Source organism: Anser anser (genome assembly GCF_964211835.1).
Source record: "Anser anser genome assembly, chromosome: 5".
NCBI classification, from domain to species: domain Eukaryota; kingdom Metazoa; phylum Chordata; class Aves; order Anseriformes; family Anatidae; genus Anser; species Anser anser.
The window spans coordinates 61,530,665-61,542,750 of NC_139725.1; the positions used below are offsets into that span (position 1 = coordinate 61,530,665).

General features: G+C 59.2%; 1 protein-coding gene across 4 annotated transcripts in view; it reads right to left on the bottom strand.

Annotated features, from left to right (window-relative positions):
• DAAM1 (dishevelled associated activator of morphogenesis 1) overlaps positions 1-11,616 on the bottom strand; it is an 88,287-nt gene extending 76,671 nt beyond the window's left edge. For 2 of the 4 annotated variants that reach the window (XM_083838361.1, XM_083838357.1), the window contains exon 1: positions 11,504-11,616. The gene's annotated coding sequence lies outside the window, so the exon portion shown is untranslated. Of the gene's footprint in view, positions 1-2,624; positions 3,011-11,503 lie in introns of all 4 variants that reach the window. The other 2 variants (XM_083838358.1, XM_083838359.1) reach the window with 2 other exon arrangements.
• Positions 11,617-12,086: the final 470 nt, after the last annotated feature.

The window sequence follows — 12,086 nt, forward strand, 5'->3', positions numbered from 1 at the left end:
GGAAAACTAAATGCATTCGTAGCAGTGCAGCATGCAAGCTCTTGCACGCCTGCTTGTTCACTCAGGCGCTTCCTATTGTGCTGCCTCTGAAACCACTCTCACCGTGAACACCTGCGAGACAAAGGACAGCAGTGTGCCAGGCCATGCCTGGTAGCCGTTATGGGAAGACGAGGGTGGAAATAGCAGAAAAAGGGATTAAAGACGGGGAGGGAAGTGGCTTCGGGGAGGAAAACCGCAGCGCTGGGCTCCTGCTGCGCTCACAGAGGAGGGCACCAGGGACGATCGCGCTCTGCTGCGTTTCGGAACTGAGCTCGGTGCTCCTGATGTCTTGAGCGGGTACCCAGGTGAGGCGCACGAACCTACACACGTCCCCAAGCGCCACGTGTTTCAGCGCACAGCCGAGGCAGTGCACGAGAGGCAGCTCTGAGCCTGGAGCCGCGCCAGGCTGGAGCACGGAGGCGTCGTGCAGGGACACACAACGCTGCACGACAACGTGCAGCCTGCAAACACCAACTCCTGTGCTCGCCGCGAGCGCTTTCCAATGGCACGGGGGAAAGGCAGAGAGTCCTGCAGCAGGGACGGGGAGGGACGAGGACGGAGCACGAGCCCCCACCCGCTGCGGGTGGCACCCCGGCCACGAGCTGCTCTGCTCCCAGGCACCTGCAAAGCACAAACCATGCTGCTCTCGGAAAGCCGCCCCCCTTGTTTTCTTCACCACCTAACTCACACGCCATCGAAGAAGTCAACGAGTTGACCTTTCAAGGGTAAAGCCGATTCCCCCCGCTTTTATCTAAAATTTGCCTCCCCCGCCTACTTTTAAGCCAAATCAAGGATAACGCCCTGCTCTCTGTTCAGGTCAGCGGCTTCGTCTTTAGGTACCATGACGTGTATTAATATCATCCATTTATACGACATCCGCGGCTCTTATTGCCCCGCGTGGCTGCTGGGAGGGCCGGGGCTGGCACCGCGCTGCCAGCACACACACAGATAAGGGGGACCCTGGCCGCCGAGGACGAGCGTGGTCACATACTCCAGATAAGCAAACGGGAAACTGGGTTTCAAAGCACAACGCCGACACGCGGTGCATGCAGTCATGGACGGCTCGCAACACTCTCACCACTTATTTAGCTCAGAAGTTGCCTCCATCGGAGACCCCGAAGCTGTTTCGTCGAAGCCCTCCCGCCGAGCTGCCTGCTTGGCCGTTCTGAAACCTGCAGTGGAGAGGGTTGGAAAGAAACGGCAGCTCTCTGTTCTGAGGCTGGCCCTGGTACGTCTGGGGGAAGATGCAGCAGCACTTTTCACCTGCTGTGAATTTTTGGTCTCTCTAGGCCTCCTGAAAGCCCAAATGCAGAGGAATCTCAGATGCTATCCCACAAGACAAGCCTCAGGAGGTGAACTATATACACAATATTCCCCCACTGGTGTTTAATTTCCCTTCTTACCTTCCCAGACAAAAAGGCCCTATCTCTGCTCAAGCTGACCAACAGCTTTTTATTCCTTGGCATCCACAACTACTCCACTGCTACCTCTGGGAGGCCTGCGGCAGCAGAGACCTTCTCTCCATCCTGCTCTCCTCTCCATCCTGAAGCCTCCAGCTGTGCCCAGGTAGCCGCGGCGTGGCCACCAAACCCTAAAACATGCCAGATCAACAAAAGGTTATGGCCACACGGCAAGGCCAACTGCTTCTAAAGCCCACATCCCCCCGAGCTAGAGATGTCCACGCCGCTGCCTATCAAGCACCCCACATCTTGGCCACCAGCACGGCCCAGCCATGGGCTATCAGGAGGCAGCAGCACCTTGCCCGTGGGGTGTCCTCTCCCCACCAAGTCCTGGCATGGGATTCTCCTCCTGGGCCTGTTTGGAACCGCTCTGCATAATCAAAATCAGAGCTGGCCGCAGTAACCACATCTCCAAGGGTGTATTTAACTCAAATGGAAGACAAAGGGGTTTGGGCCCACCGCAGATTAAAGGAGCTCAGCCTGGTTCCATCAGGAGCTCCCGGCCGCCCCGAGCACGTCTCAGACACACGCGCTCCTTGCGGCTCCGCGGCTCGGTGGCCTCCGGAGGAGGAACAGACGGGCTCCTGCGAGGCTTTGACAGGGGAAACGCACAGCGAAGAGGCGGTGGAGTAGGTCCGACAGGTTCTCCAAGCCTCGAGCACGGCGCAGTCTCACCAGGGTTGCTGTCATCCGTCTGGACCCCGTGATGAGGCGCGGTGACCTCCACGGCTCCTCCAGCCCCAGGGGAGGAAGAGGAGGAGCCGGGACCGCGGGAGGAGGATGAGGACATTTCCCTCCTGGTCTTCAGCCGCTCTGCTCCAGGGCAAGGCTTGTTTTCCCTGCCTAATTCCCACCCATAACGTTTCATCCCCTGGCTCCTCCACCGCAGTCACAACACGCAGATGCGACCGAAGACACGGTTATTTTTACATTTCCCCCCCGGGAAGCCACATCAAGTGCCACGTCACGTCAGATCACGGCGCGGCAACAGCTCAGCCGGCAGCACGGTGCCGCCTCGCCCCCAGCTCCATCGCAGCCCAGCCGAGCACCAAAACCATCTTTTTTGGGTCTTTTTCTTGAGGTTTTTGGGTTTGGCCACGCCAAGATGCACCGAAGCCCACGTACCGCGTGGAGGAGGACCGCTGTGCCAGCATCAGGACAGGAGCCTGGCACAGCCAGGGATTTCTTTGAACCCTGATCTCTGGGCACTTTTACAGGGGGAGGAAGATCCCAACACTTCCACAAGTAATTGAAGAGCTTCTGGGCTTTAAAGAGCCGTAGTGCCGTGATGCTCCCGCTCCGTGCCAGGGCAGTGACGTGGTGACAGTCGGGTGGGCACCAGGCGGGTGGGGATGGGGAAAGCCGGGTCCTTTTGAACAAAGGGAGCAGTTTGCCCCGAGTTTTATTCCCCTCCTTCCCTTCAGGTTATGCTTCCCACCATCCGGGCGCACCAGAGCAGCCTGGTGTTCACCAGAGAAGGTAGCAGGTTCTGGGCTGCTTCTCCGCAGTTGCTTTACAAATAGAGTAAATAAACAAAGAAATAATGAACGTCTGCACCCTAAAAGCATCCCACAGCCCTTCCCCCGCCAACATTTCCCCAAGCAGAGCACAAATCCAGCTGCTCCACAATCTTATCTCGACGCAGAAACAGTCTGGGACGAGATACAAGGGTTCCCTGAAGGCACGGTTTATTAAAGGCATCTTTATTTAGCTGCTTTTCTTCAAAAACCCTGCACGAAAGCGCCGCTCCCGGATGGGTTTTCATTGCAGCAGCAGGGCAAGCCAGCAGCAAACCCCATCGAGGCAGGGATATGGGGACGGGTCCCCACTGCTGCCTGCCACCCACACACGGAAAGCTGCTGGGCTCCTTCCCAGGCTAAAAAACAGCCCAGGACCAGAGAACACGGCCAGTCCACGGCACTTCCAGGCATTCAAAGGCTGCAGCAACCCCGCTCAGAGCCACCCGGAGCTCAGGGGACGTGCGCTGATGGGTGTTTGGGCTCGCCGCGCTAATGCAGCCCATGGAAAGCTCCCAATCTGCTCAGCAGCTTTGCGTCTGTCCCCTCGCTGCGTATACTGTCACCGGGCTTTGCACACCCGTAGCCAAACGCACTTCATGCCGGGCTTCAAGAAACACAGAGCTACAACACCACGGAACAAAGAGGCACCGGTTTGCACACATCCCCGGGAACTTCCCTGCAACCACCGCTTCTTATTTACCCAACACGCGATCTTTACACGTCGAGCTATTTTAATCCCACCCGCTATTAATGGATGTAAAAGGCGGTTGGGCAAGGCGCTCGACAAAAATCTCATTCAGAGATCAAGACAAGCTTAATTGGTTTCTAGCCAGACCTGCACAAAGATGGGTTACTCCACGAATACAGTTGCTAATCTGCCCATTATACTCCGTAAGCCCCCACTGACAAAGAAAAAGGGAAAAAAAAAAGAAGAAAAAAAAAGACAAGATGCACAAAGGAACGCGGGGTTTTGAGCACGCCACTTGGAACAAGGAGCAAATTTGGGGAAAAAAGCTGGGGATCCTGCAGGAACACGGGGTTTGCTCTCCTTTGAGGAAAAGGAAGAACCAAGTAGTAAACAAGACAACAAAACCCGATCTAATGCAGATCAAATGTGTGTTTTCCCCCTCGCACCACGCGCAGCCACCGTCCATGTCGGTTCGGTGGAGAGCGTTCCCAGCAGCTATTGTTCCTGCAGGTCTGCAGCAGCAAGGGGAAAAGCCAACGCGGCCGAGGAAACGTCACTTCACGAGTGACGGAGCTGAAAGGACGGAGAGCCTCGTGATTAAAAAGCGCACAGGACCGAAACCCTGGAGAGCTGAATTCACTTCCTCGCTCGGCTGCAAAAAAAATAATAAAATAAAAAATAGCGAGTTTCCTGTGTGATCACATCCTAGATGATTTATTCACGTATCTGGTGTTGAAAACCGAGGGGAGGGGGGGGAAGGAAGCAGGAGGAGGAAGGGGAAGAGTCGATCCTGCGGGCTTTTAATAGGCTTGGGGTTAGCTGTGCGCCGCAGCGGCTCAGCTCCCGGCCCGCGGCGCGGATCCTGCTCTGGGAATCGCCAGCCAGGGCTGCGACGCCAGCAGCAGCAGCGCAGGTAGTGAGGTGATGAGAGGGCTCTTTGCTTCCAGCCTTGTGCAACAGCCCGAGACTCCCTGCTCCGGCGTAGGAGGCCTGTTTATTTCTTCGGATGCCAGCCAGTTTTGCTGGGTGGGAAGAGCTGCACCCCAGGGAGAGGGGAGCTCCCGGTGCTGCGGCGGGCTGGAGCCCTGCGAGGAAGGCGATTGAAAGCTTTAAAGGGCTCGGCTGATGCCCCAAGCACCCACTGTCGTGCTGGGACCTTCACAGCACTGCCCTTGGGGCATTTCTGCAAGGGGCAGATTGCAATTCTGCACAGCTCCGCAGTGTGGGTGGGCTCGCTGTAGGGCAGAGAGCTGCAGTGCGACCCAGAGGCTGGATCCAGCCTCCCCGAGGCATTACCTAACAAGGCGAATGTTGGATGTGATTTTTATCCTCCCCTTGGAGAAACGAGCACCCGTTTTTCATGGGTCCTTCTCTCCCCGCCCCGTGACGGCTCAGCCTTTGGGCCCCTGGGTCCCCAGCTGCTCTGACACCCCGCGGCACAGCGACGCCAGGCGCAGCCGCAGTCTCTCCTCCAGATGCAGCCCGAAACACGATGCAAAGGGAACAAAAAGAGGACATGAGGCAACCGAGCGACAGCCACGACACACGGCAGCACCCTCTGCATTCAAACTGCTTCGGCGTTAGGTCAAAGTACAACAGCAGGGTTTCCCCACGCGCACCGCAGCGCCGGGCCATCACGCGGCCGCGCTCTCGCACTCCCATCAGCTGGTCCAGCCTCGGCCCAAAGTCAGCGGAGTTTCATCTGATGCAATTGCTGGCACCTTCTGGAAATCCACCCGGCGATTATTGCAAGGTTAAAGTCCGTCTTACTCGCTTTTTGCTCATGCGGAAACGCGTCAGGCTATAGGATGGCTTGAAGGACCAGGGACAGGCTGTGTTTTATGGACCTTTTTAAGGAAGTCGTACCGTGCCGGCTAGGGGAACCGCTCGGCCTCGTGCCTACACAGTCCACGGCAGACCCCGTCACACGTCGCATCTGAACACACCACGATCACTGCTGCTTCGCTCACGATGAAGAACTGGCAAACGCTGAACTCGGTGAGGGGAAGAGCAGCATTTAGTACAAAAGTAAATGCGTGAAAACCATGAGCACCAAGACTTGCCTCCAACTCCAGATCCAAAAGTAAGCTGTCTGTAGGGATTACAGCGTTTAGCGCGCTCCAGAAAATTTTCCTGACATCTTGTTGCTCTGTGTAATGGGGAGGAGGGACTTCTTGCAGCTCCAGAGCCACCAGCGATTTCACATGTGATTTCCCAGACAGCAGTCTGCACCAAAGATGAAAGGAGCTGGAGTTTAAAAAGGGAACTGAGTTGTCCCCGGGGAGCCTCCAGCCGCTTTGTGGGACGCATCCGTAACGAGGGGACGGTGACGAAGGGAGCGCCGTGTCAGGTCTCAAAGCCAACCTCTTCCTGCCAGAGAGTTTCAGTAAGCAAATGCCTTACGTAAAATAGCTGTCAGGACAGACATTTGAAGCGTCGCCTCATGTAAACAGGGTTGCTCTGGAGGCACGGGGGATTAGAGCAGTTCAAACAGTCCTCGGTGTGACTTACCGGAGCGGATTTGCAGCTTCGGCTTTCCTGCTGCCCAGCTCTCGCTTGGCCCCGCCGAGCAACACCCAGGGTCCCACCCCGAGACCTTCGACCCCACCAACATCCCCACACGCGAGGAGGGGTAGGGACAGCGATGGGAGAAGCCCCGAATTCCAGAAGAAAACCCCAAGCAGGGCAGGGGCACGGCAGTCGTGTGCTGCGCACGGTGCGAGGAGCATGGTGCCAACCCAACAGGGCAGCCAAAAACCCAAAATCTCCCCATCCAAAAGGAGGGGAGAGCTTGGCACAAGCAGACTTGCAGCCCCTTGCAAGCATCCTTGAAGGAAAGAGCTGCGCTGGTCCTCACCTACCACAGGCTCTCCAGGACGGAGCACCAGAGCCCACAAGGGTGCTCCTCTAAGCACCGGTCGTTTAGAAGATGCTGAGGCCAAGCCAGGAGCAGGCATCCAGAAATAAAATAAAAAATTGCAGTTTTGCTCCTCTCCAAGAAGCATGCGTGTGCTACTCCTGCCTGTTGATAGCTCACCCTCAAAAGCTCATCGCTGAGGACGTCCCTGGGCAGGCGAGCTGACCCTCACTGCCGTAAAGCAGTGAAGGAACCCCCACCCCACAGTGATTTCCCCCAAACTGACACACACACAGCGAAGTTTTGCTGTTTGGTAGGGAGCCCGGCTGCTGCTGTTTGATGCAGAACCCCCCCCAAAGCCAGGCTCTGAGCGGCACGGTCCTGGGCTGCCTTTCCCCCGCCTCCCGGGGCCGATGAATTAACTGGGTCTTCCCCGTCTTTATATCACCAGCGTTTGGCTGCTGATGGGTCGCTGGGAGCTGTGCACAACCCATTTCCAGCCAGGGCTTTGCTCACACGCAAGAAGGGACGAGGAGTCCCATTGCAAAACTCCCGGTGACAGCCTGGGAGTTCACCCTCTCGTAAAAATGCTTGAACCTTGCCGGCGCAGCCCGGCGCGGGGCAGCCCGGGCTTCGGGGCAGTTAAGCCGTGCACACACGAAGACATGATTCAGGTGAGCAGCACGTAGCTGGGAGTGCATAGCTAAGTAATGCTCACCCGAAGGAATGCGGGAGGCGCAACAAGAAGCCACTTGTCTGGCACGGCGAGGAGCCCTGCAATAATCCGCGCGGCCCCGCCAGCACCGAGGAGCCCGGCGCTCTGCAGGACGAGGCCAACAGCACCACGATCCCACCAGGATGGGCAGCGGGCAGGCTCGGGAGGACGAGGACACCTCCAAACCAACAACGCGCCACCCCTCCCTGAGCACTTCACGCAGGCGCCGCCGTGTGTCCTCAGCGCCAAATCCGGAGGAGCTCAGAACCAGAGCTCCAAAACAACTTGGAAGCAGCCAAAAAAAAAAAAAGCAAACCAACTACCCTGTCCTTCAGGAAGGCACAAGGAGTGAACAAACGAGCACCAGCAACCGAGCTCCGATGCTCTAACGCCGTGCCACCAGCCAGCTCCGCCGCGGTGACGGACCCGCGGTGGCACGGACCCTGCCACCACGACGGCCCCTCCGGCGGGTGTCGGTAATGTTTTGCACAGTCTGTCAAAGCCTGTCAACGCAACTCGGTCACCGAGCAGCTAATTTATTACCTTAACGAGTCACGACAATAATGACTCATCAATGAGCGCCAGCAGGTTGGGCCACCCCATCCATCTGGCTGATTTAGGAAGTGACTTCCCAGCGCAGGTGCTCCCGGCAGCACAAAGCCCTTTCATTCAGCAAACTCAGAACAAAAGCCGGAGGCCGAGGACTGAACGCCAGAGGAAGCACTAACGAAGCAGGGTGAGCGGTGATTCATGCGGAGCACGCAGAGGTTGCTCCGGAGCGCGGCGCGGCGTGGGGCAGGACACCCTTAGAGTGACCCCACCTAACTTCACCACGAGGAAAGCACGGGCAGATGCTGCTCGGATGATTTCAGGCATTATTTTGTGCTGCTGTAATGCAGGTGGCTGGCGTTCAGACCACACCGCTCACAGAACAAAGCCCTGTCAGCTCACCTCATGAAAGTCTCCAGGTAACCAACCCCGTATTTATGGTGTGCCAGGCTGCTTCTCTCATCTCCACCTCCTTTGTTTTCCTCTCGGAGGCCACAAGGATTTGAAAGTTTTATGACTCACTGGGCTGAGATTTTCCACGCTACCCCAGAACTCCTGGTTCTTCAACATATTCCAGAGCACTGTGACACCCCACGAGGACAGCAGGCACCGGGCAAAAACCATCTCCCGAGAGGGCGGGTGGGAGACATGGCACCGACACAGCTTTATCCCAGCCAGGCTCAGACCAAGACAGCATCAGGAAAAAGAAGAACCAAAGACAAATTGCAAATGCACTATGCAAAAAAAAGCTACAGCTGGCATATTTAACTGCTTCCCAAACTTCTACTAGCTGTTCCCCTCATCCCCTAGTATGGTAAGCATGCAGAGTAACCTATATGCTAAGCCACAGAGATTCAAGTCAGGATAGACACTCAGTATTTTTTCCCTGACTTGCACCCTTTTGTTCAGATCTCCTCCTTTCTCAGCGCAGAGCTGATGTTTGTCACGGTGCAGAAGCGAAAAGTACACACATCATTATCTTCTAGAGGAAGGAAAAAATCAATATGGACACGATTTGAATTTTACAGTGTTCGACTACCAGGACTTGCAAAAAACCAGCTGTCCCAGCAGGTCCATGCAAGCTTCATAGGACAGCTGTAAAATGCAAGATCTTCTTTCCCCTTTTAAAGGAGATTTACTTATACAAAAATGTGTGTTAAAAAGAAAAATACATGCAGGCTGAAGCCCTGTAGTTAAGGCCCACTCAATTACAGCAGAACGAGCGCGCCCTGCTTCACAGGGCCTCACCAGTCAATCCACGAAGCCGAGCTGAGATATTTAATTACCAGCATCAAGTCAGAAACCAAAGCACCCAACAAAATCCTCATTTGTGCGAGAAGCCTGCAAAAATCCCGTTGAGCAGGCTTTGGCAATCTCCAAAGCTGACAGCCGGATGCCCTTGCTTATCTCCCGCTGAAGCGCGCGCGGAAAAGCCCCGAATACTTGCAGTGCCGAGTGAGCCGTGCAGGCAGCCTCGCCAGCCTCTTAGAAAGACTCACGGAAATAGGCGAGCTTCATTTATTAATACTTCAGGGATAAAAGCGGCTGTGCAGCAGCAGCTCGGAGCGTACGAGTGCAGAGGGAGGATGGGCAGGGGACGGCCACGCAGCGCCCACCGCCAGGCACCCTCACAGGTACGCGCGCTGCCTGCACGGGTGCTGGGCTGCCGCAGCCCCTGCGGGAGGGATCGACGCAAGGGTTGTTTCCTTCAGTGGGATCCCTCAAAGAAAACCTTTTAAGCAGAAGCTGGGAGGCTGCTGGTGACCAACAGCATCGTCGCACCCGCTCGGGCGCCCCGCCGCCTGCCCCTCGTGTTGGATTTCAGCGGTTTTGAAGCTGGGAGCGAGCCAGCGACACGATGGTGGGCGCAGGTGGGAACGGGGGGGCTCCGGGCCAGCAGGTAAGCCCCACCCGAAGGCTTTCTGCAAGGGAGGAGTGGCCCGGCGGCGGTGACAGCTCAGGAGAAGAGGGGGAAGAAGCCAAAACAAAGAACAGAAGCAGGGGGAGATAACCACGACCCGGGGCTGAGTGGCCGTCGTCCCCTGCTCTTCCCATCCGCGGAGCCCTTCCTGCTGCCTCCCGAAAACAAAGGGTCAGATAAGGAGCCGGCTCAGGTCGAGACCGGTCTGACTCCGCTTCCAGCCCAGGGCAGCGGATTCGGGGCTGCTCCTACACCTCACCCATCCTGTTTGCCTCCCCGGGGCAGAGGCCGGGACGTGGAACCGGCTGCGTGCCCGGCCAGCCCCAAACACCGCAGGGCCGCACGCAGCGACCCGGCCGGACAAGGAGGAGGACGAGGAGGAGGAGAAGAAGAAGGAGGAGGAGGAGGAAGCCTCCACGCTTCCTGCTGTCCCACCTTGCGTGGCCGGAGATCCCAGAGTCTGGCTCTCGCTCCCTGTGCACGCAGGAGGCGGGTGGCCGCCGGCAGCGGCTGGCTGGTCCCCGAGGAGAGCGAGTCACTCATTAACCGAGGAGCGGCCAGGTGGAGGTCCGGCCCGCGGCCAGGAGGAGGTCGGGCCCGCGAGGCCACGCAGGAGGCCGGCAGGGGAAAGGAAGCCGGTGGGGAAGAGGCTCGCAGCCCGCGGGGCCCATCGAGTCCTCGCTGCGGGCGGGCAGGGAGCGCCGAGCGCTCCGAGGTATCGCCGCGCAGCTGGGCCCAGGGAGGAAAGCAGGGCTGTGCTGTGGTTTGTGAGGCGGCCTTAATACATAACACCGCCGGATTTTGTGTGCAGTATCAGGATCAACCTCTAGAGAGGGGGAAAAAATGGGGGAGAGAAAAAAAAAAAAAAAAGCCTCGCCTGCTGTCCTTCTCGGTGCGCCAGGGTGAAGCTGGCTCGTTGCACGGTGTCGAACGTCTGCGGCACTCGGGGGCCACCCGGGGGCCCTGGCACCCTCCTGCCCACCTCCGATTTGCACACTGAGCTCCTCGCGCCCCGCTTTGCAGCGTGCGGCCCCTCGCCCGAGCTGCCGCCCAGCCGAGCCGCTCGGCTCCAGACAGCGGGAGGGCTCTGCTCTGGCTTTGCCTTAAATTAACCTTGATGCGAAAGGGATGCCCAAAGCACCGAAAGGATGCAGCGGGGCCGTCTGCAAGCAGACCCCGAGGATGAAATCCCAACGCTACTGCTGATAGCTTTTCACCCACCCAAGCAGAATCCGACCGCAGCCACCAAGCGCTCGCCTGCAGCGGAGGCATCGCCCTTTCTGCACGCGCCCCCGACCCAAATCCCCCGAAATCCCCCCCAAACCCCCATCCCAGAGGGTGCCGCGGCCGGCCTGCCCACCTCACCCGAGCCACAACCCCGCTCATCCCCGGGGCGGCCGGACCCTGGCCGACCTCCTGCCCCCGCAGCACAGCACCGCCCGCACCGGGGGGCCTCAGCACCCAGCACCCCCGGGGGGGGGCAGCCCCAAGCCGGCCCCCCAGCCCCAACCTCGCACCGCGGGCACACACCCACGGCCGGGGGGGTGCCCGGGGGCCGCATCCTGCCCCGGGGAGGCACCGCAGCAGGGCAGGAGGCGGTGTTGCCATGGGGAAGGCGGCGCGGCGGCAGCCCCCCCCCCAGCCCCCGGCCGCGGGCGGGCGCCCCCCAGCCCCGCTCCCCGCTCCCCGGAGGGACCCCGAGGGGGACCCCACGGCTCGGCACGGCTCGGCACGGCTCGGCACGGCGCACTCACCGAGCGGTCGCGGACCCCGGTACCTGCCGGCGCGGCGCGCAGCCCGCCCGGCCCCTGCCCACAATGGGCCGCGGCCGCCCCGCCCCGGCCCGCCCCTCGGCACGGCCCCGCCGCCATGGCGTCACTCGGCCCGCCCCGGCCGGGGGGGGCGGTGAGGGGGCCGCGGGGTTGGGGTGGTGCTGGGCGCTGCCGTCGGGGGGTAGGGGGGGTAAGGGCAGCACCGTGGGTAGCAGGAGGACATGGAGGGCATGGGGCGGAGCTGGTGAAGGGCCTGGAGCACAAGTCCTGTGAGGGGCGGCTGAGGGAGCTGGGGGGGTTTGGGCTGGGGAAGAGGAGGCTCAGGGCAGACCTCATCGCTCTCTGCAGCTACCTGAAAGGGAGGTGTGGGGAGCTGGGGGTCGGCCTCTTCTCACAGGTAACTGGTGACAGGACCAGAGGGAACGGCCTCAGGTTGTGCCATGGGAGGTTCAGGTTGGAAATGAGGAGACATTTCTGCTCAGCAAGAGCGGTCAGGCGTTGGGACGGGTTGCCCAGGGAGGTGGTGGCGTCACCGTCCCTGGGGGTGTTCGAGGAGAGGTTGGGC